The 23,501-nt window shown below is 46.8% G+C and overlaps 1 long non-coding RNA gene across 1 annotated transcript; it reads left to right on the top strand.

The window, feature by feature from the left end:
- Positions 1-3,149: 3,149 nt before the first annotated feature.
- On the top strand, positions 3,150-7,447 carry LOC137482397 (uncharacterized). The gene is made up of 2 exons (XR_011004040.1): positions 3,150-3,563; positions 7,131-7,447. It is a non-coding gene; the product is annotated as an uncharacterized lncRNA (long non-coding RNA).
- Positions 7,448-23,501: the final 16,054 nt, after the last annotated feature.

Here is a 23,501-nt window from a genome sequence, read left to right as displayed (position 1 = left end):
CACGCGTGCTCTGGAAGGCTGCTCTTCCTGCACGCCAGGACACCTGAGCACTCTGTTTCCCACTCTAGGACTCTGAAGGCTCCTCTCGTGGGGATTTTTGCCATGCCAGAGAGAGCAGAGTGGGCTTTAACAGCCCTCAGACACTGGCCCGAGTTCCTGCTGCGCTGCTTTTCTGGTGCTGCCTGGAGCGGGGTCTGCCCGGGCGGCTGTCTGCGCTGTCGGCTTCTAGTACCAGTTGTCACAGAGAAGGCAAGAAAAGTAATAAGGAGTGCATTCCCTTTCTGCCCCCTCGTCCCACTCCCAAACCCATTTGTGAGTTTTAGTTGTTGTGTAGGAAGTTTCCTTTAAAAAGTTTTCAATTTGCACTACAGGGAAATTTTCTGTCTATGAAGAAGTCTGTGTTGAGAAAGAAGCCTCTTGAGAGACTGTTCCAAAGTAAACACATACCAAGGGCACACACTTTCACAGTTCTGTCACTTCAAGAAATATCTGTGCTATAAAACCCTCTCGGGAGATGTGCTGAAAGGGATATATTACATGAGAAAAATGTACTCTAATCCACGTTAAGCTATTTTGATCTCTTTCACGTCACAGGTTCAGTCCTGCAAACAGCTACTTAAAGTGTTAAATAAGTGGAAGTCTTTAGAAAACGAGAGTGCAGCACGTCTCAGTCACACAGACTGTCTTGGAAGGTCAAAAGATTTTTTAAAACTGCGAAGAAATATGAGGAATACTGTGTTTGCCATCTGGTACTCTGTGGTCTGATCTTTGTTTTCTCTTTGCATACAAGATTTGACAAGTTGTGAATTTTCGGGAATGGCATCTTCTCTGTCTCTAAACAACCCGTACAAGTACTTTTGAATGTAAGATATATAAAAGACATTTTCGGAAAATGAAAAAGTATTCCCCTCCCCCATACATCTGATTTGCCTTTAAAAAGACAAAATAAAGCAGCCAGTCCCCTCCTTCCCTTCCTCCTTCCCGCCTACCCCGCTGCCCCCCCCCGACTCTCTACACACATTCGTGGAGTATTCCAAACTATGCAGTCCCTCCCCATCAGCTCTCATTCTCCTGGGAAATACCTCAGGAGGCATTTCCTGTAAGCAAAAGGTACCACTGGGACAGACTCATTTAAGACTGCAGTCAAGATTAGTGCTTGTTAGTGCTTTTCATCCATATTTTTCCATGTCTAGTGTCCACAGTCTCAATATGGCTCTGCTTACTGTTGCAGCAACAATGCAATAATTAAAATGGCACAGCCTTTTCCAAAGGATTCCCATGGATAAAATTTCTTGACCTTTTCTTTCCAAAGTACCTCTTTCCTAATCTATGAGCAGAAAATGTTTCCTCTGCAGTTGTAAGTTCCTCTGAATTCTGAGTTTAACAACACTCATTATACTAGATAAAAATGCTTTAGAGCCTCTAACCTTATTGCATACCCACTGGTAGCTGGGTGGACTTTAGCTGTGTTCCTTTATTTCCACTGCATGGGCAAGGGGATCCAGGGTATCTGTGTGCCAGAGGTCAGAAAAATGTGTCAGGAACAATGGGAACATTTCCCCTAAAGTTTTTAGCAAACTTAAACTTAGAATCATCTTCCCTCCTCTTTGCCTCCTGCCCAAGAAACATCCATGAATGATCAGTTTCTGAAGAACAGCGAGTCTTCTTAAAAAAAGTATCATAAATAGCCCACTGTGTTTTCAAGTTATTTTTTATGGTATCACAGCAGCCATGTAGGGAATCAGATATGGAGAAAGGAAATAGTTGTATTGGGCTGGGGTACAAATGCGCAGGCACTCTTTCCAAGGAGCAGAATTAGTGCTGTGGAATTTAGAAAGGTCATCTCTGCTTATGTTGGCTTTGCCTGCTCGTGTTTGACTTTGTTGCTCACTCCATCATCTGTGTATCTTTCTGAATCACTGCAATGCTGGGTTTGTTTGTTGGTTTTTTTTTTTTTTTTTGTTGTTGTTTTTTTTTCCTTTTTAAAAATCTGAATACACATCAAGCATGTTTTAAAGCTACAACTGCTCCAAGACAGCTAAATTGGCTGCAAGCCTGGATGTTATAGGGAGGAATTCAGTCTTGGAAATCTGACAGCATCAATGGTCTTTAGGTCCCTGGTGTCTTTCAAAGGGGCCCTGAATATCACTGCTCCACTGAAACAGCCTTTTCTAGCAGGTAAGCCCATTAATAAACAGATCAAAACCGATTTGTTACAAATACAGCTCTTAGAGTTAAAAAAACCTTATCAAAAAAAGAACTTAGCATCCTCCAAAAAATAAAACCCCAACAATTCGGAATTTGTTTTCAAAAGGGAATTAAAAATAAATTCCTTGACAACTTTTATTCTAAATCCTTGGCTTTGGAGAAATGCAAACTGTGCATTATCCCATGGGAGGCATCATAGAGGGACCCAATTCCACACCTCTGGCTCCATCTACATTAGAAAATGAAGAATAAGCCAAGGGATTCAGTTCCAATGCAATTGTTTCCTTTGCTGGTTATGGATTTGTTTCAGAAAATAGTGCAAGCAGGGAATAGCTTGGAAAACTCTGCTTGTTTATGGGACAGGGCTGGAAACTTTGCTGCTGTCAGATCTCCATGATGCTGCTGTGGGAGCAGCAGTGATGAGGTCTCTGTCTGACAGAGCCACTCAGACAGACCAGGGCTGAACAGAAGGAAAACATTTATACACCAATAGGAATATCTTGTTTTATTTTTTGGACTTTCTACTTGATAGTGAAGAGAAACTATTTGAAAGAGTCTGCCAACACACAGGATCAACAAATAATTTCACCATGCTTCTGGGTGTGTTTTCCATACTACAGTGCTGCAAACACACAGCGTGACTCAGGGATTGCCATGCTGCTGACACTGCTACCTGTGCATGTAATGCTCTGATGTCCAGTGGCCCTAATTACATGAACAAATGTGGGAACTAGCTGAGACACTTCATCAAGTCTGGCCTTGCATTGTCAGTGAGGTGAAACCAGGGAGGACCCTCCTTTTCTAACCCTAACCATAACACCCTAACCCTAATGCTTCAGGCACGAAATCATGGGCTGCATCTGACAGCAGGAGATTGGGTTAGCTGGGGCATGGGTCAGACCTGTAAAAAAAAAATCTGTCTTCCTCTGCCACGACTTGGATGGTAACTGTGATGTGTGAAGGCCAGCCCATGACATCCTCCCTACACAAAGTCATTTAACACAGTTGCTCGCGCTTAATCTTGTTCTCAAGCCAAAGGTTGAGCTGGCCCCTTCTATAGAAGTAATGCATTCTATAGTCATTGTGACCTCCTCTCCCTGATTTACATGGTGTTTCCTTTAGCAAGGCTTGCTGGCATCCTGTTTGCCTGGTTCCTTTGTGTGTTGTAGCTTCATTCTGGGCTGAAAATACCATCAGGGTTTCTACACAATGATTGGGCATGTCTGAAGAGCGTGAAGGCTACTAAAAGGAATATGCTTCTAAATGGCAGATATTCCTTTTCTTTCCTCCTTCAGGGCAAAAAGTCAGTTTTACAACAGGATTTCTTGCCACAGTCCTCTGAACCCCAACATCAGGTATGCATTTCCTAGAACACTGTTGCCAGTCATTGCCTTTCTTACCCTCAGCCTAAGGACACTTACCCCTCATGGCTGACTTCCTGCTTTGTGAAAGATTTTTTTTCCAATTAGCAATATGTTCCCTCACTGCCTTCATTAGAGTGGGGTGACACAAAGTTTTGCTGCTAGGTCAGGCAAAAGATGTATTTACAACACACACAGGTTCTCCCACAGGTAGAGCCTTCCTCTCCCCCCCAGCTCGGGGCTGTGCTCCTGTTTGCAATACAAACACACAGCGTGTCTTGCTGCAGGATTAGAAAACACCTCACTCCTGTTTTGGCCAAAGTTATTTGGCCAAGGTGTTGCTGCTTTTGTGATCTCATCTTTTGCATTTCCATGCACACAAGACCAGCCAGTTCCAGTGTGGTTAAACCATCATTTAGTTGTAAACACCCATGCAAAAATCCACAATCCACTGAAATTGGTGGGTTAACTCCTTGGTTGCCCCCGTTCTCCTATTTCAATGGAACTTTAATCACATGAATAAACCCAGTGAGACTGGGCCATGCTTTAATCAATGTGATAATTAAGTTTTGTCTTGCTTCTGTTTCAGAGTCCTGCAGACTCAGAGGAGAAAGCCTCTGGATTAGCAAAGCTGTATTTTCCAAACAGTTTTGCAGAGATGTGGGATGGACCGGAAAGGGAAAGAGCTGGAGAACAGGTCTTTAGATCTTTCATAGTAATGGCATGAAGAAGGCTCTCTTCCCTTGCCTGTTCTTGTCATTGCCTGCCTGGAAATATCTTGACACAAAGCTGGTTTGAATGGGCAGGAATGTCTATTTGCATTGGGACTGCTTCATCGTAGGTAGAAGATTAGAACTCAGGGCTTGATTCCCAGCTGAAAAGAGCGCCTTCCCAGCTCTCTGCTCTCATACACTGGGTCTTGTTGAGGCAGCTGAAAGGCAGGAGTTCCCTGGATGCTGGGAGACCTGTGACTTCCTTTTTTTTCCTGAACAAAGGCCGGGTCACCTGAGAATTCTGCTTTGTGAAGGTGATGTTGAAGCTTTATTCATGCAAACTACCCCAGCAGAAACACTGAAGCAGTAATGACTTGTCCCATACAGTGGTGGAGAATAAGCCTTGGTAAGATCCATTACAAAACTCTAACACAGCACACTCAAGGGAAACTTTCAAGCACTGGTAATAATTTCCCTCCGGGTTCCACCCTCCTGTCTACTGCGATATAACATCATTGCAGCTGGAGATTTAGTGCTGTTGGATTAAATCCAGGTTTCAGACCTGGTGCTGAGCTCTGCCTTTCATCTCTCCTTGATAGAGTCCTGTTGAAAAAAGCACAGCCTCTGTATTGCTACAGAGGGGAGGATTGCACAGTGGGGGCTTGCCTTTGTTTCTTTCCACTTTCCTTGGACTTGAAAATGCCTATTGGGATTCCATACCAACAAAACAGCCTCTCTTAAGAGGGACCAAGCATGGGAAATATGAGGTCAAATACTCAATGGAAGCAGACTCAGGATGGCAGAAAATGTTACAGTGTGACCTGACCTTGTTGGTGTCTGGCATCTGCTGTAACAGTACACTGAAACAGGGTCACGTCAAGAGAAAATACCCTAAATTTTGGCAGGCTCAGGGAGCCTTTTCTATGGCCCTATGTGACAAAGCTTTTGAAATATAGTTTAAACAGGTGATTAAAGCTGTGTATTTTCTGAAATAGTTTAAAAGGAGTTGCTGTGGTTGTTAGAGTACACTGTATCTCCTCAAACACATTGGTTTAGCTCCCGTCAGATGCTGTCAGTGCCCAAAAGAGGCTGGATTCAGAGGTGTGGGTGTTCAGCAGCTGCTGAAAACCTGAGAGTGCTAGAAAGGGGGTTTTGTTGCTCTGTGTCCTCCAAGGGCTGGGGGGCAGGTGAAAGTCCCAAGCCATAAGTGCTAGCTGAGGGCACCGACGACCATCGGTGCACATTGCACTGGCTGTGAAGTCATCCACAATTTTATCTTGCAGTTCAATCATGTCACAGAGCTGCTCCTCATCATTAATGGACATTGGAGCTCCTCCCTATGCCCACATCAGCTTGTGGTTGCTGGTTCTTTGTGACTGGCCATTTATGGGAAAATATGTGCTTTTGAGAGTATGAGTTTTTGCCATCTGCCTATGCAGACAGGGTTGTTGTTCTTGCCAGCTTCCAGCCTTAGTCCTGTGTACATGATTTAGCCTTTGGAGAAGGAGGTAATCAGTGCATCCCACGTGTGTTTGGAGAGGAATGCACAGCAGCTTGTGAAAATGATCTACTGCATGTGTTGAGCACCAAGAATGTCAGCAGGCAGAGCACTGAGGGCTCTGCAGGGGCAGCCCACAGCTCTTTGCAGTCATTGCTGACAGCAGCTCTGAGCAACAACCATCAAACAGCCATGGCTGTGAGGAGCACAGTGTTCATCCTGGAAAACCGGACCCCCAGGAGCACCTTCCTTCCTGTTTCAAAAGGATTATTTATGAGGAGCACAATGAAGTTCAGATGGCTTACCTAAAAATTATTTTAACCTGAAATAAGAGAAATAAGACCTGGGAATAGTCCCCCAATCTGGGATCCAGGATCAGGAACTCCACAGGAGACATCTGTACTGCATGGCACAGGTTACAACTGAAGGGCTGAGTTCACTGCCCGTGAGCTGTGGGCTGGGGCATCTGAGCTGCGAGAGAAACTGAGCTGTGAGATAGACTGAGGTGTGAGATAGACAGAGCTGTGAGATAGACTGAGCTGTGAGATAGACTGAGCTGTGAGATAAAGAGCACCAAGAGGCTGACCGTGGCTGCAGACCCCTATCTCCCAAGTGCAGCACAAATGAGTTAACGTGAGACTCATCATGTGTGTTTGCGACTGCATGGCTGCAGCATGTGTTTTTGGATGGGTGTGTTTACAGATGTTTTTGGCCCACTTAAAATATCCTTGGCAAGAGGCAGTTCTGTGAATCTGAACCAAGCCAAACACACCTCTGAGGTCATTACTGCCATGAGATCACCACCTAGGCACAGTGCTCAGGACCTCTGAAGGCTCCTTTTGTCTTTTTCTTAAACATTTTTTTCTCCTATTTGAAGCTGATCCAGGGCAATTACTCTCCACTAAAGGAACAAACTGAAACCCTTTACAAACCAGAGCCCTAACAGCGGGGTGTGGAGATGGCATGCAGGGGCTAAGACAAAGTGTGTGTGGCTGTGGTCTGATTCTTCAGAAGGACTCCAAACTCATGAAGTCAGTGTACACATCAGATTACCATGATCCTCTGGAATTTTGAGCACAGCCTCCCATTCAGTCACTATTTCTATGTTTTCACTTTCTGAAGGATATTTATGAACAAGCTTGATTTTTCTTCCCTGTACTTTGTCTTCAAACATGTTAATTTTATTTATCAACCTCTTTGGCCCATGCTTTTCAGGAACCTGACTTAGAGAGGGGTCTGATTTCAAATGTCACTTGCTAGCACCTCAGGGTGTTGGGGGTCAGCTGCATCTTGGTCTAAGCCATGTGGGTCACGCAGTCTCCAAACAAAGACATTTTTTTTTTTTAACAGAAGAAGCAAAAACTTGCACTGCAAAATGTTGAAATTATAGGGAAGACTATAGTTGGAAGGCTACTGCAATGAAGGATGAAGCTTTTGTTTTCCCTGTGGTAACACTGATATGAGTGAATACTTTTTGTAAGCAGAAGAAGATGGCTCAGTGGCTCAAAAATCAGGAGAAACATTTCTGGAGAGGTTTTTCTCTAATGACCCCCAGACCCAACACTACAGCAACTCTGAAGCCTCTCTGTGTACTCAAGGGAGCTTTGAAAAGATGCTGTTTGTTTGCTTGAAGGGATGGACAGCTCTTGCTGAACCTTGGCACCCTACCCAGACCCTTCTACCACAGTTTTTCTTCCTCAGACAAGGACATTGGATACAGAGGATTAACAGGGTAAAATAAGGGTGTAGCTGATGGGGTCGAAAAGGTGGTCAGAGCATCTGGGATGAAGTATTCAGTTTGGCAGCATGGAGCAGGCACTGCATCCTTCTCCATGCCACCCACAGACATTCTGCCTCTCATCTCATCTTTGCAATCCTCTCACACACAGCCATATACAGCCTCTTTTGTCTCCTTCCCACTCCCTTGACACCACCCACACACCCACACATCCACTCTCTCTCAAATACTTTCTTCTGCTCTGGTTTTCATGCAGATGCCTCCCCTCTGGACGCTGTCTTGCACAACATCCCCTCCTGCCTGGCACTAGCACCCTCCCTCTCCAGACCATATGCAGAGCAGAGGCATTTCCTTTCATTGTCCATGCAGCCCCTGCAGCCCCACCCAGCTCCCGTCTATTCCCTGCAATAACACATTTGGAGTGGAAGTAATCCTGCTCAGAGCAGCCACACAGACAACACAGGAGAGCTGTCTTCACCCCAGATTGCTTCTACTTGTAGACTACTACTTCCTGCCTGTGGTCCCAGAGGAAGAGGCTAACTCAGGCTTGGAATACGTGGTGGTGAGATGCTCAAAGGCTGCTCAAAGGCTGTAAGAATGTTTGCAAAGCACCTCTGTGCTCTGCTCTGCAAGAACAAACCGGGCACAGGCAGCTTCAACAAGGAGTTCTCCAGCAGATCCTGGGACACCTACCTGGTCTGCAGAAATGTGTGAGCATGATGGGGATCAGAATGACATGGCAATGTCTTTATGGGTGGTAGAGCACTTGATCTCCTTGTTGAGGGTGATGGCAAAAGGGCTGGAGAGGACCAGTGATGACCATCTGAGACCAGCAGTCTGTATTACACAAGTCACAGGCAGAACAGCTTCAGTGCAGTCAGAGAACAACAGCAGCTTGTGCATGCCAAGGAACCGACCCTAAAAGTAAATCTTAGTGGAAGTAGGTGGCAAAAAGAAACCCCACCAGAAATAAGAGCATAAGCAGGACTCTGCCCATATAATCCATTTCTCCCTTAGAAAAGCAAATTTGAAGGCACAAAGCATTCCTGTATTGTGATAAGCTGTAGCCTACAGGACCACACTGGACTAGGGGAGATTTCCAGCAGTGCCTCTGAGCTCTTTCCTCAGGACTTCCCCATAAGGAGCCCCTGTGCCAGTCATGAGCTGGGAACGCTTTTGGCTCTCTACCACTGTCAGCTCATGAGAGGCCAAACACAAACTGGAGTTCACTATTTAATACAGAGCTTGTCAGCCCTTTCACAGCAAATCTCAGTTTTCCCTTACTCCTTCTCATCTCCAGAATTCACAGACCCTGCCACTGCACTGCCAGCTCCATACAGAGCCCAGAGCAATGTGTTACAAGACAGCTGCTCCTTGCTTTATCTTTAGTGTTGGTGTATTTTGCTATAGCAGGGCACACCTTGCTGGTGAAGGATCAGTGGTGCTGCACAGGGCCAAGGACCCAGTGAAATCAGTGCTGCCAGGAGCTGTTAGTGAAGCACAGCCTGATCCCAAAGTCTTCAGACTCTGGCATGGAAAGGACAAATGGTGCCCTGGCAATCACTGGGAGCTGGCTGGGTGAAATACATGTGTTGTTTTCTGGAATGAAGTTGGGATAGGATCTACAAGCATCATGCAAACCCTGTCAGCACTGCTGCTGCTGCTACTGCTGCTGCTGGGGAAACCAGCTTATGCCAGTTTAGAGAGAATCTGAAAGCAAAGGACAGACAGAGGCCAAACCCCTGTGGTGGTCAGTGCCAGGGCTGGGAATGTAACAGCCCCAGCTGCTGACTCCTCAGCCAGGGCAGCAGTCACTCACTCCAGCTTGCTATAGACACGCAGAAGCAAATAAACACAGCAGGGAAGCCACAGAACCTGAAGACTCCATGTCTGTATCTCTAACCTCTTCCTCTCCTCATTTGGCGGGAGACATTTGGCAAGGGATATTGTTACAGCCCTTCCTGAACTGGGGACAGTGGCAGGACTGAATCCACCAGCCCTAACCCTTGATACACCATGGCTGCCCGAGAGTGGTGAGGACCATGGGCATGTGGCAAACCTGATTGCTCTGGAGATGGGTTTAATAGAGAAACCTGGCATTGGGACCACTTCTGGGACATGAACACCTCTGTCAGCTGCCTAGAGCAGGAGGAGTAGTTGTAGGCTTTGAGAGGTGCTCAGTGCTGCTTTCTGGAAATGTCTGACAGCCCCAGTCCAGTAAGAGCTACTGACTCTCATTGCCAGGGAAGTCACTGCCAGAACTTTGTTCAAAGTTTAACTAATTAGGAGCATAATTACTTTTGTGTTATATGTGAAAGTAAACCTTAGCAAGGACTTTTGCCACACAGACAGATGAGAGGCCAACATTTTTCCAATCAAACTCATGAATCTGGTGAAAATGTGGTGAAAATTTGCAAGCACTCAGATGTAAAACCTCCCAGTGCCTAGACCTCACTTCATCTTATGGCTTGCCAGATTTGGTTCACAATACTTTTCTCCCCATTCCATGTTTTGAGGAGTTAATAATGCTTATTAAAGTGAGGATTCTTGTGCTCCATTGTTTTATATAATTTCTACTACTAAAAATGTAACTATAAAAGGTCACAAAAACACTTTCTAAGCATGAAAACATGCAAGTGCTCTGGCTTTGTAGTCTGACTGGGCATAATTCCATTAAAATTCATTAAAAACACAGTGTCCAGGTGAATTAGAGCCTTTTGGCTTGTGTTGTGATGAAATTACGTATTTTTCACGCTCAAAATAAGCAAAGCTATCTCTTTACGGCCCCTCCCATCTCATATAAAGATATATTTAGGTTTAATTGTAAAGTGCTTCACAATTCTTGGGTGAAAATTTCAAAGTGCCAAGTACCACACTGCTGCAATTATCAGTTTGGCCTCCTATTAAAGATGCTGTGATGTGCATCCTTATTAGAGAAGGGAACCTTATCATGAGGATGAACTCATGTCAATCTTTTCTTTTGGTGTGCTGGATTCCAGACTTTCCTTCCATCTGACATACGGGTTTTATTGCTCAACTGGCTTTCTTCTTGCACAAACATCCTGGCTGAAACACATGGAAAGGGAGGAGGGCAGACCTTCCTCTCTGTATATGTTTGAGCTTTTCTGTCATCTTGCTATGTGGTCCCAGGAACACAGGGAGGTCCCTGCATATTTAGAAACTCTTTATTTCCCAATTTCCAAGGCCAGATGACACATTCTGGTGTCTTGTGGCTCTTTTACTTCTAGGCTCTGAATTTGTTACAAACAGAGCTGAGATGCCCTCACCAAGGCACTGTGCAGCTAAGGAACTTCTTATTGGTAACCACTGTGGGAATAGAGCAAGTTGCAGCAGAGAAAAAGGCAGAGGAGATCCTGGCAAGGCACTTTTCTTGCACTGATTTTGGCAGAGGGCGCTGTGCTTATCATCTGTGCACGAGATCTGGTACCGTGCACCTTGGCCACTGTCACAGCACAGGTAATGGATCTGTTGGCCACACCCAAGTTCATTGCACTGCATCTGAGTGCACAGGTGCCTTCCACTGGGCTTTGGACTTGGTTCTTTGTGCTTTTGCTAGCAAAACAAATTGTCACCTGGTTTTGGTATCACCTTTATTATTAAACAGTTTATTATTGACTGGATTGTTATAATACCTCAGTGTCATATTTTACGTAAGCACAAGTCACATGGTGGTCCCTCATAATCTTATGTAAGGAGAGGAGTAGAAGAGTCAATAGAAGAGTCAGGAGTAGAAGAGTCAGAGTTCACTCATGGACATGCCTTTTCTCATTCTGATTGGGAAGAATGCTGCAAACCATGTATGATTGAGAAGGTGAGCTTGTAGTGTAGATGTGGACTAGGTTTCTGCTAAAGTGCAGGAAGTAGAAGAAGGTATCCACTTGTCAGCACAAGCTCTTGTCTGAGATTGTGAAGTTATAAATGATTTTTTTAGATGACAGTAAGATCCATGATCTACAGGGCACAAAAATTCTTATTATCTTTCAGTCAAACCCTGCAATGTTTTATGTCAGAGAAGGCATGAACTAGGTTATATGCTTTTCTGAAATGAAAACAGCAGGATGGCCAAGGCCCAGGGAGCTGAAATGCTGGAGAGCGGGTGCAAAAGGAGCCAGGATGCACTGCTGGGGTGGCACTGTTCCCCCTGGGCTGTGGGGAGGGCACCCTGGGCTGTGCTTGGCAGTGGGTGCTGCACACGTGTGCTCCTGCCTGCCCACAGTGACTCCAATGGCCAGTCCTCCCTGAAAGAGCTTATTTAACATCTAGGTGGGAGAGCACAAAGGAGGCATGGAAGTGAGCGCAGTGAAACCAGGCTTTCAGCTTTCCACCCTTTAAAGGATGAAAACATCAGGGAAGGTGTCACAAGTCAATTTGCTTTGGCAGAGAAAGGGGGAAAGAAACCCTGTGGGCTGGCTGGGGGCCAGAGGATTTGTGCTGGCCACAGCCAGGGTGATGCTGTGCCCAGGAACAGAGCAAGGTCTGTGTGTGGGGCTGGTGACCCAGCTCTGAGCACTGGGGAGGGCTGAAGGTTCTGCGGGGTGAGGGCAAGGATGCACCAGCTGCAAGTATCATCTGAGGTCCTGGCCTGTGTCCTGCTGTCCTGCAGGGAATTCCTTTCCATACTCCAGGATGTGTGTGTGCTAGACCCTGTGTGTGTATGTGTTGGAATGGGGGTGGAGGAGAAAAAAAAAGCCACCATTCAACTAAATAACCTCCTTGGCATTAACCTTCACCTTCCTGGCTTCTTCTGCCCAGCTGGACAAAGGAACGCTCTGAGGGATGAGCAAAGGAAGATCCCATCCCTCCAAGCAGGGAAGCACACAGGCTTCTTTACATGGAAGTTTTTAGGGATACCTCAGCTTGTGTCTGTCTCACTCTATTAATTTCCACATTCTGGACAGTCCTGAAAGAGCCTGAACACCAAACTTGCTGACCTGGAGGAGAGTCAAGGTTTTAATCTAAACTGGAAGTGAAAGGTGCATCTGTTCAGGCTCTTTAATCAGTAAAGTATGATCATGGTGTTGAGAGTTCAGTCCATGTCAAACCCTCCCCACCTCACACCTCTAGCAATAATTCCGCCTCTGCTCACTGACACATCTGTTTGCAGCTGATTTTATTTTGGTAGGGTGATGGAGACCAAAACAGAAAACAGGACAGATCTTATTTTAAAGGACATGGAAATCCTGCTCTCATCTAACAAGCTGTATCTATCTCCTAACCTGTAGTTCTTGTTTTTGAGTCCTACATATGGAAATTGTTACTCTGAATTATTACAAATAATTACTTTGTGACACTGGAATTCCTGAGCCGGGTATCACACCCATGCTAAGGCTCCCTCAGACATGCTGGACTGTGCTGGCTGTACTGGGGCAGGACCAGGCTGCTGTCTGCAGCCTGTGATTGCTGTTCTGAGGAAATGGGCTGTATGCAGGAGAGTTAGTCACAGCGCTCTGAATTGGGTGGAGGAGCTTTGCAAAACTGTCTCGCCCTTAGAAGCATCACCAGGACCAGATCAGCCAAAGTGTCATCAAAGTGTTTCCCTCAACTGCCTCCTGCCTCGGACAGCTGCTTATTGAGGTGGCAAAAATTCCTTGTAGGAAAATGACAAATGTTTAGAAACAGTCCCAGTCTCCTTCCACAACTTAGTAATACTTTTTCCTGTGACCTCACTCCTTCTGTAAAAGTGCATGTTAAAGTTCCAAGATTTTAATCTTACTCTCTAACACCATTGTCCTGTGCTTCCAAAGGTGGAGCAGCTTAGAGAGCTCTCCAGGAAGTCAGAAATCCTCAAAATATTTCTACTAAGATGCAGCAATGCCCATATACAAAAGTTTGCCATCATCCCTCCTTGAACAGTGAGGAAATAAAAACCCATTGTTGTGTGAGCCCTGGGACACCGTGAGGCACAAGTTGTGTGCATGAGATGGGTCAGAGAATGAGGCTCTGAGCCACGTCACAGAGTTGGTGACGTGAGAGTCGTGTGACACCCTCCCTCATCACACTGGCATTTGGACAGAATGAGCAGCTCTTCTGCTGTCCATGTTCCCAAGGATTTTATGGGATCATTGTGAGACACTGTATAGTTAATAGACATAGTTAGGAATAAAACAATCTCAGAAATGGATTTTTGTGACTCTCATGACAAATAAACAAAGAAAATAACATAATTCTTTCTGTTTTCTTACATTTTTGCACAAAGGCCAAAACATTTCAGAAATTAAACAAAATGAAAACAAACCAAACAGTTAAAAACAAACAAATGAAACCTATTGTATGTATCTTTTTCTATTTTTTTTAAATTAACCTTGGTTAGCTTGAAATTAAACTATTAAAACATATAAAGCTACTGTCTTTTGACGTCTCACATTTTTTCACGTTTCCTGGACAAATAAACTGGGTACAGGGGGCTTTGCTTGCTGGAAATATTGAGAGCATTTGGTCTGAACAAGTGTTCCTAGTTTGCTCAATATTTCTGATTCTTTCTGCCCATTTTCACCAGGAAACTGTTGCTTGCTGATAAAGGAAGGAAAGAGGAGAAAAGAGAAATAAACTCCAGGGACTTTGGCTTCCTTTTGGCCTTTAGGACTTTGGTTGGAGATGCTCACCACCTTGGCAAAGAGAGCTCACACAGAATTCTTGGGAAGAAATGGCAAGGAGGGGACAGCAGAGCCCAGGAGCTCTGTCAGGAGCAAGGTTGGTCCAAGGGACAAGGTGACGTGAGGGTCTCTCTGAAACTCTCAATCCCCGAGTCGATGGGTGTCAGAAGAAAGACATCTAATGGCAGCAAGTGTGGGGGTGTGGGGGCACTGAGGAAAGGGGAAACTGCTGAGGAGAAGCAGTTTTTATTCTGTTTTGCTGTTTAAGGCTCATCGATTGGTTCACCCCACAGCCAAGGCTGGGAAGGGCCAGTATTGCCTGAGGAGCTGCTGGGGAACACTGGAAGGAAACACTGATGGGAGAACGACAGGAACGGGGGGTGGTGGTGAGCAGGTGTGAGCAGGATGGTGTTGGGGGAGTGGGTGTGAGGAACTGCACACTGCTGGACCCAGCTCTCTGCCTTCTGGCCTTGCTCTCAACAATGTCTACAAGGACTGGGAGAGCCATATCCAGGCCCTCTTCCAGCAGGAAGGAGCTTGGGGGGAAAGGTGGCTTGTGAAAATGTTTGAAGGTTTCAAAAGACAAAACATACTGAGCTTTGTGCCTCCTTTCTATGGGCCAGTATAATCCATCAGGGACTCATTGAAGGGAGCAAAATTAAGATGAGATCTGATCTGCTCAAGGAATGAAGAAAACGTAATTCCTCCTGAGCTTTACCCAGTATTTTACCAACCTCCTGCTTTACCACAGCCCTCATTAAGATTCTGGTCTCATCTCGAAGGCCTGGACACAGGGGACAGCTCTGCATGGGCAGAGGTGTCCCTCATCCTTGTAGGACCAGGGCTCAACTCTGCACATTTTGCCAGACAGCATTTCTCTGAACCGTTGGACTGCTGCCACTTCCTGACCTGTGAAACAAGAGCTGGGAGATGTTGTGTAACTTGTGCCTTTGACTTACATGAAATATCCCCTGCAGTCAGGCTCCCACCCATACCTGGAGGTGCAGGCGCACCCTCCCGACATCATCAGCCAACAGGTCGGAAATTCACACCCCCAGGCTTTTGAAATGTTTTTAATTTTTTGTGGGTTTCCCCCCTTCCTTCTTTGCAGTAGTGCCACACACTTCCTAGGATAGGAATTAGCCGGAGAAAAAGCAATGATGGAGACAGGCAAGAAGAAACATCTGTCAGCCAAATGGTTACCCAGAACCAAAGCTCCAATTTTCAGACCATGAATGGCACTTTTTGTCTCTGCCAGAGGGTGAGTCTGGGTGAGTGCCCAGCAACCAAACAAGAACTGAACAGAGAAAGCATCAGCACAGTCAGTAATACAGGAAAAGGTGGAATTTTTGTGGAATCTTCACTCTTTCCTGCTGGTTTCCTGCTTGCTACATGTGAGCCACAGAGACATCTTTTGTACTGCAAAGTAAAGCACAGCAGCGATTCTGGGATGACCAGACCGAGAAAAATAGCCCATGGATAACCCACTGCCATTAACCTGACTTCAACTTTTGTTGTGATGTGCAAGTCAGCTAAAAACTGCTCTGATTACCAGGGGTTTGGTCAAAGTTCTCATTCTCTTTATTTTCTCATTCCTTTGGTAGCAGCCTGGCAGCCATCAGGGAGGATGGTCACACTGGAAGCCAGTGCAGTGACCAGACCTATCGATGTCACATACACGCACCCAAGCAGCTCCACACCTGCACAGGTTTTCCCTCTCATGGTCATAAGAGTTTCTATTTATTGATATATGCTAACCTATGTGTGTATTAATTCAGGAAAACCTTTATCTGGAGATCTCCCAAACCTTTTTTTTTTTTTTTTTTTTTTTTTTTTTTTTTTTTTTTTTTTTTTTGGTGCAAGGCTAGTAAAAACCTTTCACATGAATTCCCTGCTGTTGAGGACAGAAATAAAGCTGGACATTCACTAAGAAGTTTCTTTCATTTTGTTTTAGACTTGGTTTGGCAGTGAGGTGGTGTGATTTATGGTGAACACCACATCCAGCACAAGGCTGCTGTAAGCTATGTGAGTGTGTGTTTTTATAAAGAGATTATATTTATCTCAAAACCAGAAGGCTGATGGGGGAAACTTTCCCAGGGTCCTTACAAGGAGGGAAAAAGCACAACATAAAACCTGACAAAAAATATCATACTGCAGTTTTGGAATTGCTTCTCTACCAAAGCTTGACCTACCCAAGAATAAAACTCAGAATAAATGAGTCTGCTTTTGAAAGAAACGCTTGCTTTCTTTTGAAAGAAAACAGTCCATGCCCCATCCCAAGGCAACTGGCTTAGAGCAAGTGCCAGAGAGATGGGAGCCTCAGAGATAATACACTAACCAACCCTCTGTTATCATGGCTCAAACATGATTAATTCATGTGGAACTTGTTGTAATAATATTAGTCTGGTGACCTCATTTGTTATACATGTTGCTGCCATTAGAACTCCAATACATCACCTAAAAGATACAGAGCTCACAGCCATCTGTGCTGTACCTGCTTGTGAGGTTCTCTGCATCTCCTCCTCTGCAATGCCTGCCCAGTTCTTTTCCCCTGGTAGCAGAAGCTTTCAAAAGAAATCTGCTGGCAGTGATTTGGATGGTTTAGGTTTCAGGACCGGTCCAATGTCCCAGCATGTTCAGACTTTGTTTTGGTGCTGCTCCACTCACTGAGAAATCCTCACTTCATTTAATTTGTCATTATTGAGTTTTGGTATTAACTTTTTTTTGTCCTCTTTCCCATCACCCTCATCGAATCTCTCCTCTTTATCCATCTTCTTCACTTAATTCTCTCACCTGACAGATACTGGGGTTCTGCTGACCTTCCTTCAGTCAACAGCATGGCTCTCATCTTAGCCTGATTATTAGAAAAAGCTGGAAGGATTAAATCAGTTTTAAACTCTTTTTTGCTTGCCAAATGTATGTGGACCAATCACGGCTCAGTCAGGTGTTGCTGGGCTTGGATCTTCTGCTCAGGGCTTAGGCTAGCAATCCATTTTCAGTGCAGGAGTCACTAAAATTCCCTCCATGCTGTTCAGCTCTCATACAATCAAAGTTTGTCAGGTATTTATAGTCAGATTAATGCCCTTTTCTTGAGTTTGAACCTTGCTCCTAGAAGCTCCCCACTTGCCTGTGCATTGCCCAAGCCAGCAGGTCCAGAAGATCCCTGTGGGGATGCATGCTCTGCACTGGAGATGACCCAGCCTTGTGGGGGCAGGCACAGGGCTGCTTGATAACTCACGAGATCCAAATGCACACCCTGCAATCCCCTACCCTGAGCTACCCTGATCACTTTGCAGGTCTGCCCTATGAGGTTAACACATGGGGACTTCACAGCAGTCACAAAACTTCTTTGGTGTCTGCATAATGAAATGTGTTATTAACAATCAATTTCTTTGTTCTCCCAAGGACATTTTGTCCCCTTCTATCAATGTACTCTGCAAACATCACTTAATACATTTCCCTTGGCTTCATTTCATGTCATTCTTCTTCATTTTAACTTGTATCTGAAACTAGTGGGATGCAACTGTGCAAAAGGATACTTAAGATTGAAACCTAATAAGAAAAATGCCCTAACAGCAAGATTTGTAAAGCCTTGGCAACACTTCCCAGCAAGAGGGGATGGAAGCCCTGCCACTTAAATCATGTTAGTCTGGGCTTGGTCTGCAGCTCAGGAATGTGCTGCAGGGAACCAACTTCTGCTAGGCCAAAGTACCTTTCCATGCATATGACTACTCCCACTTCAGATGTGAGGCTTGGAAGAGGTGCCATGGAGTACAGGCAGCACTTTGCAGTCTTCCAATTTGATTTTCTTCTGCCCTTGCTTTTCATCAAAAGTCCCTGGAATAACTGACAGGTAGAAACATCTAAGAAATCATGAAATAATGTAAAGCTCACTGAGAACAAATAATAATTCAGGGAAGGACAGCAGAAAAGGCAGTCCCTTGGCAGTGGCCATCTCACTGGAACAGTCTCACCCTAGCTGAGCCAGGTGTATTCATTAGGAAGGTCAGGGCTGATTAGTGCACCCGAGCTGGGAGCTGCCAGTGGCAGAGGATGTGATCGCAGGCTGGATACACAAATAGTTTTAAACAGTGAGTAAATAAAGAAAACGGCGGGGAGGAGTGTCAGAACAGAAAACTTGCAGAGGGTGAAGTGTATTGGATCAATTACTGACTATGAGCAATTTCTGCTGTGCTCAAGAGAAGAAAATGAGCTGTTTAAGAGATTCTGATGTACTTCAAAATGCATTAAAAGTCTTTATTCTCAAATGCTTTTCTTTTAATTTAACGACCTTGAGATGGTTTTGACTACTTTTCCATGGAAATGTGGATCACTCTGATTTTAGAAATAATCCACATTGATTCCTTCCTGATCCCAATACTGCTCCCATAGTATTTGTATTCCGTACAAATAGCAGGAGCAAAGAAACTTCCTGGGCATTTGAAGAACAACCAAAGCAGCTCTTCAAAACCACATTATCAGTGCACACAGCCATGATCCCAGTTGCTTTAGTACCCACAATCTCTAAGAATGGTACCACAATGTGATGCTGTCACTCTCCTTGGAGAAAAGCCTCCTCCTGCTCTCCAGGTGGCAATCCTCTGCTTGCTACAGACCCAGCAGATCCATTGCATCCCATTCCTGCCTGAGCCCCTACACAGTGTGCAACACTTCATTCATGTTCCTCTTTTGAACCAAAACAACCTTCATAGCAGAACTGATTTTGTGATTATTTATATAAGAATATAAATATTACATTGCTTGAATTATGGTATGGCAGCTGATGGTCACTGAAAAAGAAGAAACAGGGTGGTGTTGGAAGGACCAAGGTTTCCTGATGCCATGGGATATCCCTGTTGGCAGAGCAGTGGATGAACTGCATATGTCCCAAATCACATCCCTCCAGCTTCCACTGATTCCCAGGCTGTGGCTATGCTGTGAACAAAACATTCTCAGCTTAAGAGCTTCAGCACTGGACCAGTGCTATCCTACTTAATTATTAGCTCACACCCTGGCACTATTTTAGCCTTTGCTAGTAATACTCTCCTAAATGATGCCTGAACACTGTTTGGACAACATCATAAATCAGGAACAATTGCCAATAGGCAGCATGGGCAAGCGTACAGTTCCATGCTATGCAAACACTGCTCAGATGAACTGCTGCACGGGATGTGTTTTCTTTCATGTGCTTTGAACTGAAAAAAAACCACATGAAAAATTAAGGCTTGTGCTTTAGGAACACAAAGACTCCACATGTGGATTCGAGGGCTTTGTAATGTGGACACAACCAAACTCCTGCTGTTTGATCCTGGGGCTCAGGAATGGCCTGTTCTGTTCAGAGGTGTGGGCAGAGCTGGCTGCTCCCCACAGGACCTGGGTGAGAGCCGGGGGACGGGGAAGGGCAGTGTCTGATGGCGTGAGCATGCCGTGCTGTGGACGGGCTGGAGGCTGGGTGAGAACCGCTGCCCTCCCCTCCTCTTCTCCAGCTGCTGGGCAGGACGAGGGCACATCCCCACATCACCTGCCCCTGTCTGCCTGTTTGTGCCGGGTGGCACCGGCTGGACCATGGCCAACGGAGGGCACCAGGCTGTGTGGCTGACTCTGTGATCCAGGCTCCTCAGGGCACGGCTGTGCCATGCTGTGGGCTGCAGGTTAGGAGGGAGAAGCTTTTCTGTTGGAAGAAAAGCACTCCTTTAAAGACAGGAATGAAAGAAAATGGGAAGCAGTTCCACTGTACCAGTTTAGCCTTTATTGGACCTTGTCGAACTTTGTTCCAAATGCATTTAAATTGGGTGTAAGGCTGAAGTGCAGAGGGTTTTAGGGGTTTGTGTCTTTCAAATTCTTCCTGAGAGAAAGTTTTCACTGCAGTGGACCCACCAGGACCTCTCTTCTCACCAGACATGCAGCTTGCCTGGTGCTACTGCTGGCAAGGTCTGGGACAGGCACAGTCTAACCGAATGCTGTCAGCGTGTGGCAAGCTCAAGAGAGGCTAAAGCCAGGACTTTGAGAGAAGTGAAATGCCCCCAGTATTTTTTATGTGAGCTAAAAAAAAATGAGGAAGACAAACTTGCTTTCAAGCTTGTCACACTGTACATGCAGGGAAGTGTGTGTGTGTGTCTGTGTAAACTGAGAAAAGGTTTAAGAGACAGAAAACCCCAAACTCTCAGGTCACATGAAGTAAGAAATACTTTTTATCTTTCCCATGGGCACATGATGCAAAAGGTTAAGAACCGAGGGCTGAAAGGAAAAAGTATCTGAAATATGCATTTACTTTATTCTTCCCATGTTTTTGCAAGTGAAAAATGTTACATATGTAAAGAAACTGGAGAGTCCTCTCACTTCATCAAATAAATGAAAGGAAATGTGAGAAAGAACATGCCACACTCAGTATGCATATATACTTTTATTTATCTCCCAAAGATTGATTAAAGCAAAAAAATGTGTCCCTGAGTAAAGAAACAACATGTTTCATTCCCTAAGAAAATGACATTGCAAACCACATTTTCATCAACAAATTACACCAGTAGCAGTGTGACTTGAGAGCTGCTCAAAGGGGAAGAACGACCTCTGTGTAGCTGTGAGCAGGAACACTGGTGGGAGCCAGAGCCCTGCAGAGATGCACAGGGAGCTCTGGCTCTGCTGCAGGAGTGAGGCACACTGGCATGGCCACACTGCTAGAGAGCAGGCACTGATATTTTGTCTGCATCGGCTTTGGCTCTCCTCACCACATGGTCATAGGAACTCCAACTCCCACTGCAAAGTGCAGGCACTCCTGATGATTCAGCTCAGGTGTTCTTGAAGAGCAGTAACAGCTCCTTTTTTGCCCCTGCTCCTCTATGCTTTGCAACTGCCATCACTCTTCCCAGCCCAGGCAAACCTGCTGTCCCTGCTTTCCCTGAGGCTGGTTCCCCTTCCTCAGGATGTGAGCTGCCTGTGGGTCAGCTCAGTTCCTCATCTCATTTCACATCCTCTCAGGCCTGGCACAGGCCCCTTTCCTGTAGGACATTCCAGTGCTGAGTACTCACTTGCACCCTGACCAATGCCACATGCACACACCCAGTGCTGGCTGTGTGATGTAGTCTGTCACTCACCCATCCCTTTTGTTCCTCAAGTTTCCCCTCTCAAGGCATTAGTAGCATGAAACTCATTACAGTGCTTATCCCAACTGGAAACACCTGCAAAACCTGAGGGACTGTAAGTGCCGGATAGCAAGGAAGAACTTCGCTGGGTCAGGTTGAAGGATGCAAAGTTAGACCAGTGGGGGAAGGATGGTCACTGTGATCCTGTGCAGATGCATGAGGTGCCCTGTGCCCAGGAATCGGGTGATGGTGGGTGTTCGCCATCAGCTGTGTGCACACAGTACCCAGAAACGCTTAGGGACAGTCCCGGAGCACACACTGCGCTTGGCAGCAGTGCTGGGACAGCGATGGAGGTGGCCGGCAGAGCAGTGGGAGTTTGGTTACGGTTTGGGGCTGACAAGAACAGGTTCTTGTCAATAGACAATGGCAAGCCCTGCAGTTATTTTTTTTCAACCGGGTCCCAGCAGAAAGCTGTAGCTGACACGGCGATATCGAGGGCCACAGCAGGGCTGTCAGGAAGGCAATTCCCAGGACAAGGAACTCTTCTGTGCTGCAGCTTTCCGCAGTGACTGAGCGGGACTGCCCGGCGCTGACTGCGAATGAGCCTCCGAGCCCATCGGCTCGGGCTTTATTTGCATTATTTTTACACGGATTTTAAAAATAAAACCCGCCCCCCCCCCCCCCGCCTGAAAGTCGTCCTTGTCCCTTTCTGACCAGAAGTCTTCTCCCTGGAGAGGCCGCGAGCCCAGGACCGCCAAGAATGTTCCCACGCAGCTGCCACGGCACCTCCCGCCGCGGAACGCGAGGCTCTGCCGGCCGCTGGGCCGCGGGCTCCTCGGGGCGCCCCCGGCGGCCGCAGCGAGGGGCTGGGGCTGGACCGGGCCGGGCCCGGGGCTGGAGCCGAGGAGGGGCCGGGGCTGGACCGGGCCGGGCCCGGGGCTGGAGCCGAGGAGGGCCCGGGGCTGGACCGGGCCGGGCCCGGGGCTGGAGCCGAGGAGGGGCCGGGGCTGGACCGGGCCGGGCCCGGGGCTGGAGCCGAGGAGGGGCCGGGGCTGGACCGGGATCGGGCGGGGAGCGGCGCGGCAGCGACACCTGACGGCCGCGGGTGGCAGCGCGGGCGGCGGGGCCGCTCCGCCTCAGCGCCGGCCCGGCCGGGCCTCCTCCGCAGCTCCGGGGCTCCTCCGCAGCTCCGGGCCCATGGCATCTCCGGGCCCATGGCATCTCCGGGCCCATGGCAGCTCCGGGCCCATGGCAGCTCCGGGCCCATGGCAGCTCCGTGGCCCCTCCGCAGCTCCGGGCCCATGGCAGCTCCGCGGCCCCTCCGCAGCTCCGGGCCCTGCCTTGAGCAAGAGCCGCTCTGTGCTGGGGGAGCCCGGCCCGGTCTGGTCTCGAGAGGAGGCTCTGCGAGGGGGCAGTTCATTCTCCCCTGCAACCTCCGGTGATTTTGGGAGCGTTTCTCCTTGTGCGTATCTCCCCGCTTCCTTGCACTAGTCACGCTAAATTTGACTTTGTATCTACTAAAAATTTTAAAATCCTTAATATAACACATACCTCTGATACACAACAGAACAGTTTTTAAACGACACGTGTCTTTGTAGCCTGCCCAAATCCCAGCTGAGGCTATCCCAACAGGACACTGCTGGAACAGCCGTGTCCCTGCCCAGCCTGCCCATCGGGCTGGTTATTTACCTGCTCAGAGAAGTGGCCCTGCCTCGAGTTATCCTGTCTGCTCCAGGTTTAAGATTCAACATTCACATTTGCTCAGCCTTTGACAGAAAGCCACGAGAACAGCTGTGTTCCTGCCAGCCCTCCCCACCAGCCCTGCAGGCAGATGGATGGCCTGACTCCTTGCCTGTGGGCATTCCAGCGGATAATCAGTGCTCTGACACTAACACCTCACTCAGGCCATGTGCTCTGATGGGCAATTTCTTGTCTTTCTTGGTGCCAAGTGTAAGTTCACTGTCTGGATAAGGCTGGGGTGCTGCTTAAAATAGACCTTATATGCCTTGTTGGATTTGTGCAATGTCCCATAAGCTGCTTTGGAAAGAGACATTTGTGTCTACATTTGAACTTTTCAGTCTGAGTGTTGTTAAAGCTCATTCACATCCTGGGATAAGATTAAGCCATCGGGGTCAATAAAATCTCTTTCCTTCCATGCATTTCCATGGTCTTGCCTGAAGGGATCTCTGATTCATACCTGACTGAGTAAAGGATGTGAAGCAACTCAGCTGCTTTGGGAAGGGGGAGAAATCCCCAACTGCTACAGGCTGGCCTTTCAGCCCGCATCGCT

The sequence above is a fragment of the Anomalospiza imberbis genome, chromosome 14 (assembly GCF_031753505.1).
Source record: "Anomalospiza imberbis isolate Cuckoo-Finch-1a 21T00152 chromosome 14, ASM3175350v1, whole genome shotgun sequence".
NCBI lineage: Eukaryota > Metazoa > Chordata > Aves > Passeriformes > Viduidae > Anomalospiza > Anomalospiza imberbis.
Note: the sequence above shows the minus strand (reverse complement) of the source record. Positions and strands in the feature narration are given on the sequence as shown.